This window comes from Halyomorpha halys, unplaced genomic scaffold (assembly GCF_000696795.3).
Source record: "Halyomorpha halys isolate HHAL.00 unplaced genomic scaffold, Hhal_1.1 Scaffold786.1, whole genome shotgun sequence".
NCBI lineage: Eukaryota > Metazoa > Arthropoda > Insecta > Hemiptera > Pentatomidae > Halyomorpha > Halyomorpha halys.
In genome coordinates this window covers 200,171-210,610 of record NW_027105723.1, presented here as the reverse complement: position 1 = coordinate 210,610, position 10,440 = coordinate 200,171, and the positions used below count along the sequence as shown (strand labels likewise).

Below are 10,440 nucleotides of genomic sequence, written 5' to 3'. Positions count from 1 at the left end.
ATATAAACATGTAATTACCATCTTAATTCTAAATATGTTGATTTAATAAATAAAATTATCCAAAAAGAATACTCCACCGATAGTGCTCAACCAGTACCTTATTAGGACAGCAAATAAGACATACATTGAATTCTTCCAACTCATTTTTTGACAAGAAGAGTCTTATTTCGTACTGGTTTCATTTGGTCACATCATCCTTCCTCTACTGTTTATATTTTGGTAGAACCCGGAGGTTAGCTCTCCACTGGGCCTCATATCCCCTTCGTATTTACAGGGATAGCACTCGGTAGGACGAAGTTACCATATTGTGAGAAATTATGGCTGTCACCGCATAAGTCTCATCATATCTGTTCAACTCCTAATCAACTACCTTACCTATATTGAACACGCATAGCCGAGGCCTTTAGGTCAAGAAGAGTACCTAATATCATCTAATGGAGTCAGATATTACTCAACCACCTCCACTAATATAAGTCAAGATAGTACAAGTAATTCTTGTTTTACTATTTTGTAACAGTGTTTAATAACATAATGACTCAATTTTATATAGCATATGCCCCTTGCTTATTGCAGTAATTAATTAGGATGTATATTAGGCATGTTTGATTTTTACTATGCTTTAGTAATGGAACACATAAATTTGAGGCATTAAGTCAAAAAACATAGTAACTGTAAAATTATGCATTGTCAGTTTTTTTTATAAATTGTTTAAAGGATCTTTAGGAAATTTGTGTTATAAAGAGAATTATGTTGATATCAAGGTAAGTGACTGTTGGGGGAAGGTAAAACGTTGTCGAGGTTATATGATCTTAGGCGGTTCTCCAGCCTGATATACACTTTACAGAAGGCCCACGACAAGGCTATTCAATAATAGGTAAGAAAGGAAGGGCCGTCCCAGGGGATAAGCCCTGGACACTGACTCAGGTAGAGGAGGTCAAAGTGAGAGAGTCTAAGGTAGAGTAACAGTTCTAGTTGCCGAGATGAAGCGGACGGACGAACTGTCAAGATAGGAGCCATCTTACTAGTTGCCGAGATGAAGCGGACGGACCAGTAATCTGATAAGGTTAGGTGCAGCTCTAGTTGCCGAGATGAAGCGGACGGACTAGAACTGTCAAGATAGGAGCCATCTTACTAGTTGCCGAGATGAAGCGGACGGACTAGAGCCGGGGAGAGACGGGAAATTACACTGGTTGCCGAGATGAAGCGGACGGACTAGAGCCGGGGAGAGACGGGAAATTACACTGGTTGCCGAGATGAAGCGGACGGGCTAAGAATGCCGGAGAGAAGGAGAGGAGATAGGCCATCGTTTAGGGTGAGCATAGTAAAAAACAACTCTTGTGAGAATAAATTGGCAATGAATTTACTTGGGTAGCAAACGCTCCAAGAGAATGTTTGACAGGACATTGTATGAGGCAGACAGGAGGGAGATCCCTCTATAGTTAGATCACTTTAGTCGATCACCCCTCTTAAATACAGGACAGATGAGTGACTGGACCCATGTAGAACTGCATCTGTCCAAACGGTGATGAGGAGATCCTGGATATTCTTCACCAGTTCGTTCCCACCGCACTTGATAATTTCTGCGGAGAGTCTATCATCATCCGGAGCCTTATTACTTCTCAGTTGATGGCATCGAGAATCTCATAATCGAATGGTGGCTCTTCATCTGTTTTATTCTCCTTGTGTTCCTCATCTTCTCTCCCTAATTCCTTATCGAGTTCCAAAGGTCGCTCATTGAAATCATAGAAATGACGCCTCCACTGGGGCAGGGCTCTCTGCTTGTCGGAAAGTAGGTTCCCCACATGGTAGCTGCAGATGTAAGAGATAATAGAGTCCTCAAGCTATATGCACTACTCAAAAGCAATCTCGTCAGTTGTATCCCCTCTCCTCCTAACGCCACTGATCTCACAAACCTCTTCACTTCTTTCCTGTCTGAATTTAGATCTCTTATTACTCCGCTCATTTCTTTACTAACAAATCTTGTGTCCAACCTTATCCCTCCTCCAAGAAACCAATAGACCTCAGTACCAAAGTTATCGAACGGTCCATCCAGACGGAACAGCACATCGTGGCACTGCTGTCATTATCAACCGATCCCTTTCACATCAATAAGTCCTGATATTTTCCTACAAACACAGTCGTATCGATCTAAACTTCTTTCTTTCTCATAACACTTGTAGCGGGTTATTCTTCACCCAGAATTCCCACTTCCCAGCCTCAATTCCATTCCTTCCTCGATTTTCTTGGACACCATTCCCTTCTAGGTGCAAACCTGAATGCAAAAAAAAAACAACAATTGGGAGCTAGAATCACCAGTCCCTGTGGACGATCAATCCTGTCTGCAATCAATTCCAGTTGACGACTGATCAATATACCTCAGTACCAAATTAATCGTACGGACCACCCAGACGGAACGGCACATCGTGGCAATGCTGTCATTATCCATCGATCTTTTTCATAAACTTAGTGCTGCTACAAGTCCAAAATTTGTTACAAACCATAGCCGTATCGATCCAAACTTCTCCATTTCCCTATCTGCAATAAATTCCCATCGTTGCAACATTCTTTGTCCCGATTCTCCTAACTCGGTCAAACAAACTGACCTTGTAATTTATATAAAATATTTTAGCTGTCTTGTGAATGATTATTAAAATAGCTGAAGAAACAATTTCATGCTGCCTAGCAAACACAGCTAAACCTGTATAATGAGGTGTTGATAGTTGACTGTAGGGGAGAAGATGGTCGGGGTCCCAGTACCATCTTCTCATACAGCAGTATAGGTTCAATGATATAACAAATTTCATCTAAAAAATCAACTAAAATTTTAAAAAAATGTATTCATAACTTAATAAATTAACCTAATTAAAGTTGCTATGGATAAATCGAATAAATCTGTGCAAAGCACATTATTAGATTAACAGGAATATTAACTAAAACAAAATCTTCTTTGATCCTTTGACACTCAACTTCGTTTTTATACTCTCTGAAGTTTTGGCCACCAGGCCATTATCAAGGAGGCAACCTTATAATTGAATTGTCACATTAATTAATGTAGATTTCCCCAATGCAGGCTAAATGGCCGAGTTAACAATCTTTAACAAGTTAGAACTGGGATTTTCTACTTTAATTGGTTTAACAATATAATACGTTTGTCTCCTCGATAATGGCATGAGGGCTGAAACGTCGGAAAGTACAAAAAAGTTGAGAGTATAAGGATTATAGAAAATAGTGTTTTAATTTAAGGTTAACCACTCTCTAACTTAGGATTAGGATCTATTATATTAAAAAAATAATTAACTGGCATAATTATTAAGGTTAACCACTCTATAACTTAGGATTAGAATCTATTATATTAAAAAATAATTAACTGGCATAATTATTAATGTTAACCACTCTCTAACTTCGGATTAGGATCTATTATATTAAAAAAATAATTAACTGGCATAATTATTAAGGTTAACCACTCTGTAATTTCGGATTAGGATCTATTATATTAAAAAAATAATTAACTGGCATAATTATTAAGGTTAACCACTCTGTAATTTCGGATTAGGATCTATTATATTAAAAAAATAATTAACTGGCATAATTATTAAGGTTAACCACTCTATAACTTCGGATTAGGATCTATTATATTAAAAAATAATTAACTAGCATAATTATCTTTATGTAAACAAAATTATATTATAACCAATAAAGTTAAATAGACAGCCTGAGTTGAGCAAAATTTATTTGTGATAAAACTAAAGTTCGCCCAAAAACACGTTTAGATAAGCTTTCCATATATAAATACCATAAATTAAACGATAAAATTTATGATCAATACAAAATTGTCTGTTTCGTAAATATTTTTAGTTTTTTACAGAGTGCTGGGATCTTTTGAGCTCTGCTCTACCCTTCACACGTGGGGGATAGAGTGGGCTCAGGGATTCTCAGGTCGATTCTGTAAATATTGTACATACGAGTGTAAATTTGACTAGAGATTATATTATTTTATTTATTTAGTTTTTCATACAAATACGTTGATTATGTTAATTTTGTTTATCCTTCTGTTTGTATATATTGTAAAAATTTTTTGGAGTTTTTTTTTTCCTTTTATTTATTTATATTCTTTTTTATATTTTATTTTATTTTAGTATGAAAGTGATCATTCATCACTATTACCTATTGCCCACAACTGTCTGGCAGATTGTAATGTATATCATTAAATAAAAAGTATTTTAAAACAAACAAAAATTCATAAAATAATGGAATATGCTACACTTCAAGCAATTTTGATGAAAATTCGAAACAACAATAACGAAACCAAGACACAGTAAAAGAATCGCTACAAAAAATGCACACTTTTTTGGAAAACGTAACATCGTTAATAACGTAAGCTCAAATACGTAAAAAAACAAGGCTGGACAAAGAATACATTATTTAGTGATAAAAGAAAGAAAAAAATTATATAGTAATGTCCAATTTTCCCGAAAAAGATGATTCCACTTCATATCGACGCTGGGATATTAGTTTAACAAAAAACTCAACAACTGTTACAGGCTTGGAAAAAAAATTAATGAAAAGGCAAAATAGAAAAAGAAAAGACTATGAAAAAAAAAGAAAACATTTATGAAAAACAAATTTCATATATGAAAGCTCATATTCATCTATTAATAGATTATGAGGTTTTGACCGCACCGTTTCATAGAAAAACAAATTTTTCAAAATGAAGGATAGTAAATATCATATATCGGAGATTGAAGAGATGATTACAACTCTGGGCGAGGGTAGGCTATCACCGAATGTACCTCCAGCCTAAACAACCAAACATAAAAAAGTAAGTGAAAAATTAGAAGAGTTTCGGTTTCGTGACAGAACATCTTCACTTCTAAGTTAACAATAAAGCTAACACACAATTTAAACAAAATAATTTAGAGATGGAATTTGAAAGGTTATATAAGGACGACAATAGTTATAAAAAGAAATTAATGAATGATGAAATTATGAAAAAGCTTCTTCAGAGTCTCCGATAAATACTGAAAATACTACTAACAATAAGCCCTGGACGACAGCATATCATGTTATTATCAAGGCCAAGGTCAAGTACCAAAACAATAAGATATCCTTTGGAAGCTACCAGCATTATTATTGTATATAAGATATAGATAAGAAGGTAAGCCTTACAACATAAACAGCCGGTGCGTATTACGAGAACCGAATCCGATACGTACTGAAACCATTATTAACCAAAATCAGTTGTATGAATTTCTGTCTGTGCCCTCAGGATTCGAACTTAAACTTTTTTTTTTTATTTATGTAACACAGAACCTTTTGCTTAGAGCTGGACACCTACCATCGCAATCACAAGGAGGTATAGTTTTTGTTTTGTTTTTTAATATTATTAAATATGAAGTGAAGTTTTTGTTGTATTATTTTATTCTAACGTAGATAGCCCAGTTTGGGTATGTTGTTTGTTATTACGTTATATAAACGATCTTTAACTTACCATTTTTATAACATTACTACAATTGATTATTTATTTCATGTATCTCACAGGCTAACTTCATTTGTTGCCTCATAAAAAAATTAATAAATTATTATTTTTATTATAGTAATTAGCTAATGAATTCATAAGAGGTATAAAGTGATTCAAATTATGTAGTATTCTTTTATTATATTCTAATATGAAGGATACAATAAACGAAAGATGTATTGAAGGTAAAGAGCAATTAAAGGATAAAATTATATAAGAATACGATAAAACTAAAGATCTAAGTATATCTATATAAATGTATACTTATATAAGTGTGTGCATATATATATAGCTAATTACAATCATGATATAATTAATCGAGGTCATTAAGTGAAGTTAAGAAAAACTACAGGCAGATATAGTAATTTGGTGAGGAAAAATCATTGACATTCAATAAAGTAAGAAAGTACCTAGTGAAAAATTGATTTATTTTTATTGTTTATGGATGTAAACATTTTTTTTTTTGGAAGATTGAATTATTTTAATAATTTTTTACGTATACATATTGCACAGTAAATACCATTGATATCAATATACTTATTTTAATTATTGGAGAAGAAGGTCAGCAAAAATAACATAAATAAACAAAAAATTATTTTATTTAAAAACAAATTAGATCCTTTTTTTCTCAACTTTATTCTTTTTAAAACCTTCCAACGTTTCGACCCTCAAGTCATTCTCAAGGATACCTACAAAAAGTTTTTTTTTTAATTATTTTTATATAACAATTTCATTATTTCCTTCACTTACATACTGATTTCTTTGACCCTACTTTTATTTTGCTGTCATTTTCTTTTTTAAAAATCTTAAAAATGCCGGCTAATTGCCTTTGTCACATCTCTCAATAAATTAATCATTAAAATAATATCATAATAACATTATACAATTTTTTTTTTATGAAAAGTTGAGAAAAAAAGGATCAAGTTTGTTTTTAAATAAACTAAACCACTCTCAAACAAGAATATATTAATAAAAATTAATCTAAAAAATGATTTATTCACGCCAACGTTTCGACCTGAGTTTCGTCAGAGCTTGTCAAGCCTCCGCTCCTTGTCCAAGGTCAGTGTCTACTCGATATCAATCTCGTCCACTGAGTTACTCATCTACAAAGCTAGTGCGTTGCGCACATCACATGATAGTACAAGAGGTGGGGGAAGGGGGGTAGAAAGTCAGTTATTTCACCCCAATTTTTTATTACTTTAATGAAAACTATGTATTATTAGAATTCGAAATTGATGAGTCTGTCGAGTATTGTTAGGGAGATTTAAAAATGGCGGCTGTTTCAAAACGTTAAAAAAAAATTAATTTTTCATTCGGAGCTTACCACCTGGGGCCTGTTTCATAATGAAAGCTAATAGTATTAGTTGATAGTACAAGTGCAGAAACTAGTGTACTAATAATACTAATACTTATTTTTTTCATATATGGAGGACTATTAGTGATATTACAGGAATTAAAAAATACTGAAGTACAAGTTACTATTGTACAAGTCTGTGTAATTGAATTAAGATAAATCTACAAGACTAATAATATTAGTTTGTACTTATTTACGAAACAGGGCCCAGCTCTAGAAAACATAAGGGAACATCATTTAAAGTAGTGTAAATAGGTATATTTATGTTCAATAGTTCGCGAGATATAGCTTTTTAAATCGCAACATTTCTAAAAGAATGCACTGAAAAAACAGTAGTTAGTGAATTTATTTGAAAAATCTATATCTCAAAAACTATTGATGTTAATTGGCACTCAAATTAAAGCTAGTTTAACGTAATATAAAGTAGTAGTGTATTCATTTTGGAAAATTACATAAAAAAAAATATTACTCCTGTGAAGATAAACTTCATAAAATACATTATAGTGCATTTATCTAGCTTTAATCTGAGTGCTGGCAGACATCTGTACCTCTTGTTTTTCCTGAAATATAATTTTACATAAATCAAAATTGTTGCATTTTGGTTTTCTAGAATTGGTAATTTTAAAGACACAGAGCTCCGAATGAATTTTTTTTTTTTTTTTAACGTTTTGAAACTACCACCATTTTTTATTCCCCCTACCTATGCTTGGCAGACTCATTAATTTTGACTAGTAATTATACATAGTTTTTGTTAAAGGAATAAAAAATTAGGATGAAAAAACTGATTTTTTTCGCCTCTTGGGCTCTTGTACAGTACTGTAGCATTGTGTCTGTTTAAAAAGAAATGTTATTACTATCAACATAAAAGCTTAGTGATGCTCGAAAAATATTTTACAGTAGAGCGTCGATTATTCAAACTAACGGGGTCGTTTGTTGTTCGGATAATCAAAATTTACTTTAAAAAAAGAAAGTGCCAAACAGTCAAGTTGTATACGGTGTAAAAAGGTTGTATCAAATAATTACTATTTCTTATTGTATTAAACATGCTCTTAGTTAAAAAAATAAACATTTGTAAAAACGCCCATTTGATCTTTTAATAAAAGCGCTGGGCGTTTTCTCTTTCTTGACATACTTAAATTTTACGTAAAATACACGAATATCAACACTTAACAACTGACAGTTTAAAACTGACTGGTACAAATTTTTGATTACCATTGTCAGTGTGAAAACATTCATTGGGCTAATAGAATGAAATAGTCTTCAATATATTTAAATCGCATCCACTTATATGTTATATATACAGACATAGCCTTCATTATATTTAAATTACATCCACATATACTTTACATACACAGACAAAATATCTGACACGATTATATTTTCATTTAAAAGTTTTCCATTCCTTTTTAACAAATACGAAATTCAACACTTCAAATATCAGAAAGAATCTTTTTGGCAGCCTCTTTTCTTAAAATTACTATCATTGAAAAATCCGAAACTAATCACCCTCCAATTCTATACCTGCCAAATACTCTAAAAATAATACCGGACCCACTTTTCTCATTTTTTTTCAAAACATGCCGGAATACTTATAATTTACACAGACAGATCCAAATCAGTCCGATCATCGGCATCATCCTTTGTAAAAAATGATTCAATGTACAAATTAAACTCCACAAACTATGCAACATATTTACTACCGAACTCAATGCAAGTACAGTAACCCATTACTTCTGTTTGTTTTTGGCCCACATTTATAATTATAACCGTATCGTAGGAATCGCGAGGGTAAAGCTTAAGAAATGAGCAAACTCCTCAAAAAGGAAATAGGAGATAGAAGCCAATATTTGTGGGACGAAAGCCCGAGAAGTAAACTAAAAATTATTAGAAATTATGTCAAGTCCAGGAGTACCTTCAGCTGTAAATGTCGTAAAGAGGCTGTGAATAGATCACACGAGGCTCACCCACTCCTATCTGACCTCATAGCAAACGCCCCGAGATGTAAATATCTTAACAACAATATGACAATGAGTCATATCTTCCAGAAATAATGCCCATATTTCACGTCATCCTTCAATAGTTTAGGATTAAACCCAAATATTTCAAAACCCCTTAGAGACGATTATTAAACAATGAAATTAGTTTCAATTCTTAAAATAAAAAAAAAATTAAAATCTGGAGAAAAATCTGTTTAAATTTATTTGGTAGGAACTGCAATGTCGACTCTTGTTTATTTTCCAAGCAAGTTCAGATAATTGACGTTCACAAAATCGACACCCTACTGTATTTAAGTTGACTTTTAAATTGTCCGCTGTTTGAAAGTCATTTCAAAATGTTTTCATCTATGTTTGGTAGCAGGTTTTATAATGAATTCTTAGTTATACTGTCTACTCCCTCATAAAAAAACGTTCCAAACGTTTGAGTTAACAGTTCCATAACTATTTTTTAAATAGTTTTAATTATTTATTAAAATTTACAACTGCATTTATTAAAAAATACAGTTATTAAAAGCCATGTGAATTATAATACAATGGCATAACAAAGATCTATGGAGAACCTATCCATTGGCAGAACTTCATTAAGTTTTGGAATAGGAGGTCTCGATGCCCTTTCCTTCAGGCGCCTAGAACGATTATCAGGAATTGAAGAGGATACAAGTAGGTTTGGATGATAGGGAAGTTTATCATGATAAATCAAGCATAGATATCGATGTTTCACAGTAGGGCTAAGTACATACACTAAGTACTAACTTTAGAAAGAAAACATTTAAAGGCCTCTTAAATATATTTAAAGGGCCCCTGGACACTGCGGATTAGCTGGTAACGAACTGGCTCATTGGGCTGCAAAGGCCGCGATTACTGAATTAATTCCATATCGCGAAGATCCTATCGATGACTTCATTACCTTCATTAAGCAGAGAGGTTAATTTAAATGGCATCAAATGTGGGCATATTGTACTAACAATAAACTGCGGGAAATCAGAAGTGGATATCATCCTTTCCTCTTGGATATCATCCACTAGAAATGTGCGCAGAGAGAAGGTGATTTTGACGCGCTTTCGAATTGATCTTACGCGCCTGACCCACGGTACCTTATGGCCCGCGCTCCACCTGCCAGACTTGCGGAACGCAACTTACCGTAAAACATATCTTTAATGATTGCCAAATATTGGGAAGAAGGGCGAAAACTTATTCGCTCGCAGCCTCTACCCTGTCCTTAAAGTAGAGTCGCCGAACTTACCTTTGATTTGTTTGATTCAGGTTGCATAAAGCGCTTCATACCCTGTAATTTTAATTTAATATGAAATGGAAATCAAGAAAAAAAAATAAAAATAAATATCAAATGGAAATTATATTTTTTTTATTTTTATTTATTTATTTATTGATATTTACAACTGTATAAAAAATACAACAAGTAAATTTGATCATAATGACATAATGATATGATACAAGATGTAGAGAAACTACCCAGTAGTAGAACACTAAAAACAGTTTACAATATAAGGTCACGAGGCCATCTTCTTTTCAGGCGCCTCGGAGGATTGCCAGGAATGGAAGAGGAAGCAAGGTTA

The 10,440-nt window shown here is 33.0% G+C and overlaps 1 protein-coding gene across 2 annotated transcripts in view; it reads left to right on the top strand.

Annotated features, from left to right (window-relative positions):
- Positions 1 to 5,193: 5,193 nt before the first annotated feature.
- LOC112211838 (uncharacterized) overlaps positions 5,194 to 10,440 on the top strand; it is a 157,986-nt gene continuing 152,739 nt past the window's right edge. Inside the window, exon 1 of one of the 2 annotated variants that reach the window (XM_067053362.1) lies at positions 5,194 to 5,353. The gene's annotated coding sequence lies outside the window, so the exon portion shown is untranslated. The remainder of the gene's footprint in view (positions 5,354 to 10,440) is intronic. The other variant, XM_067053358.1, reaches the window with a different exon arrangement.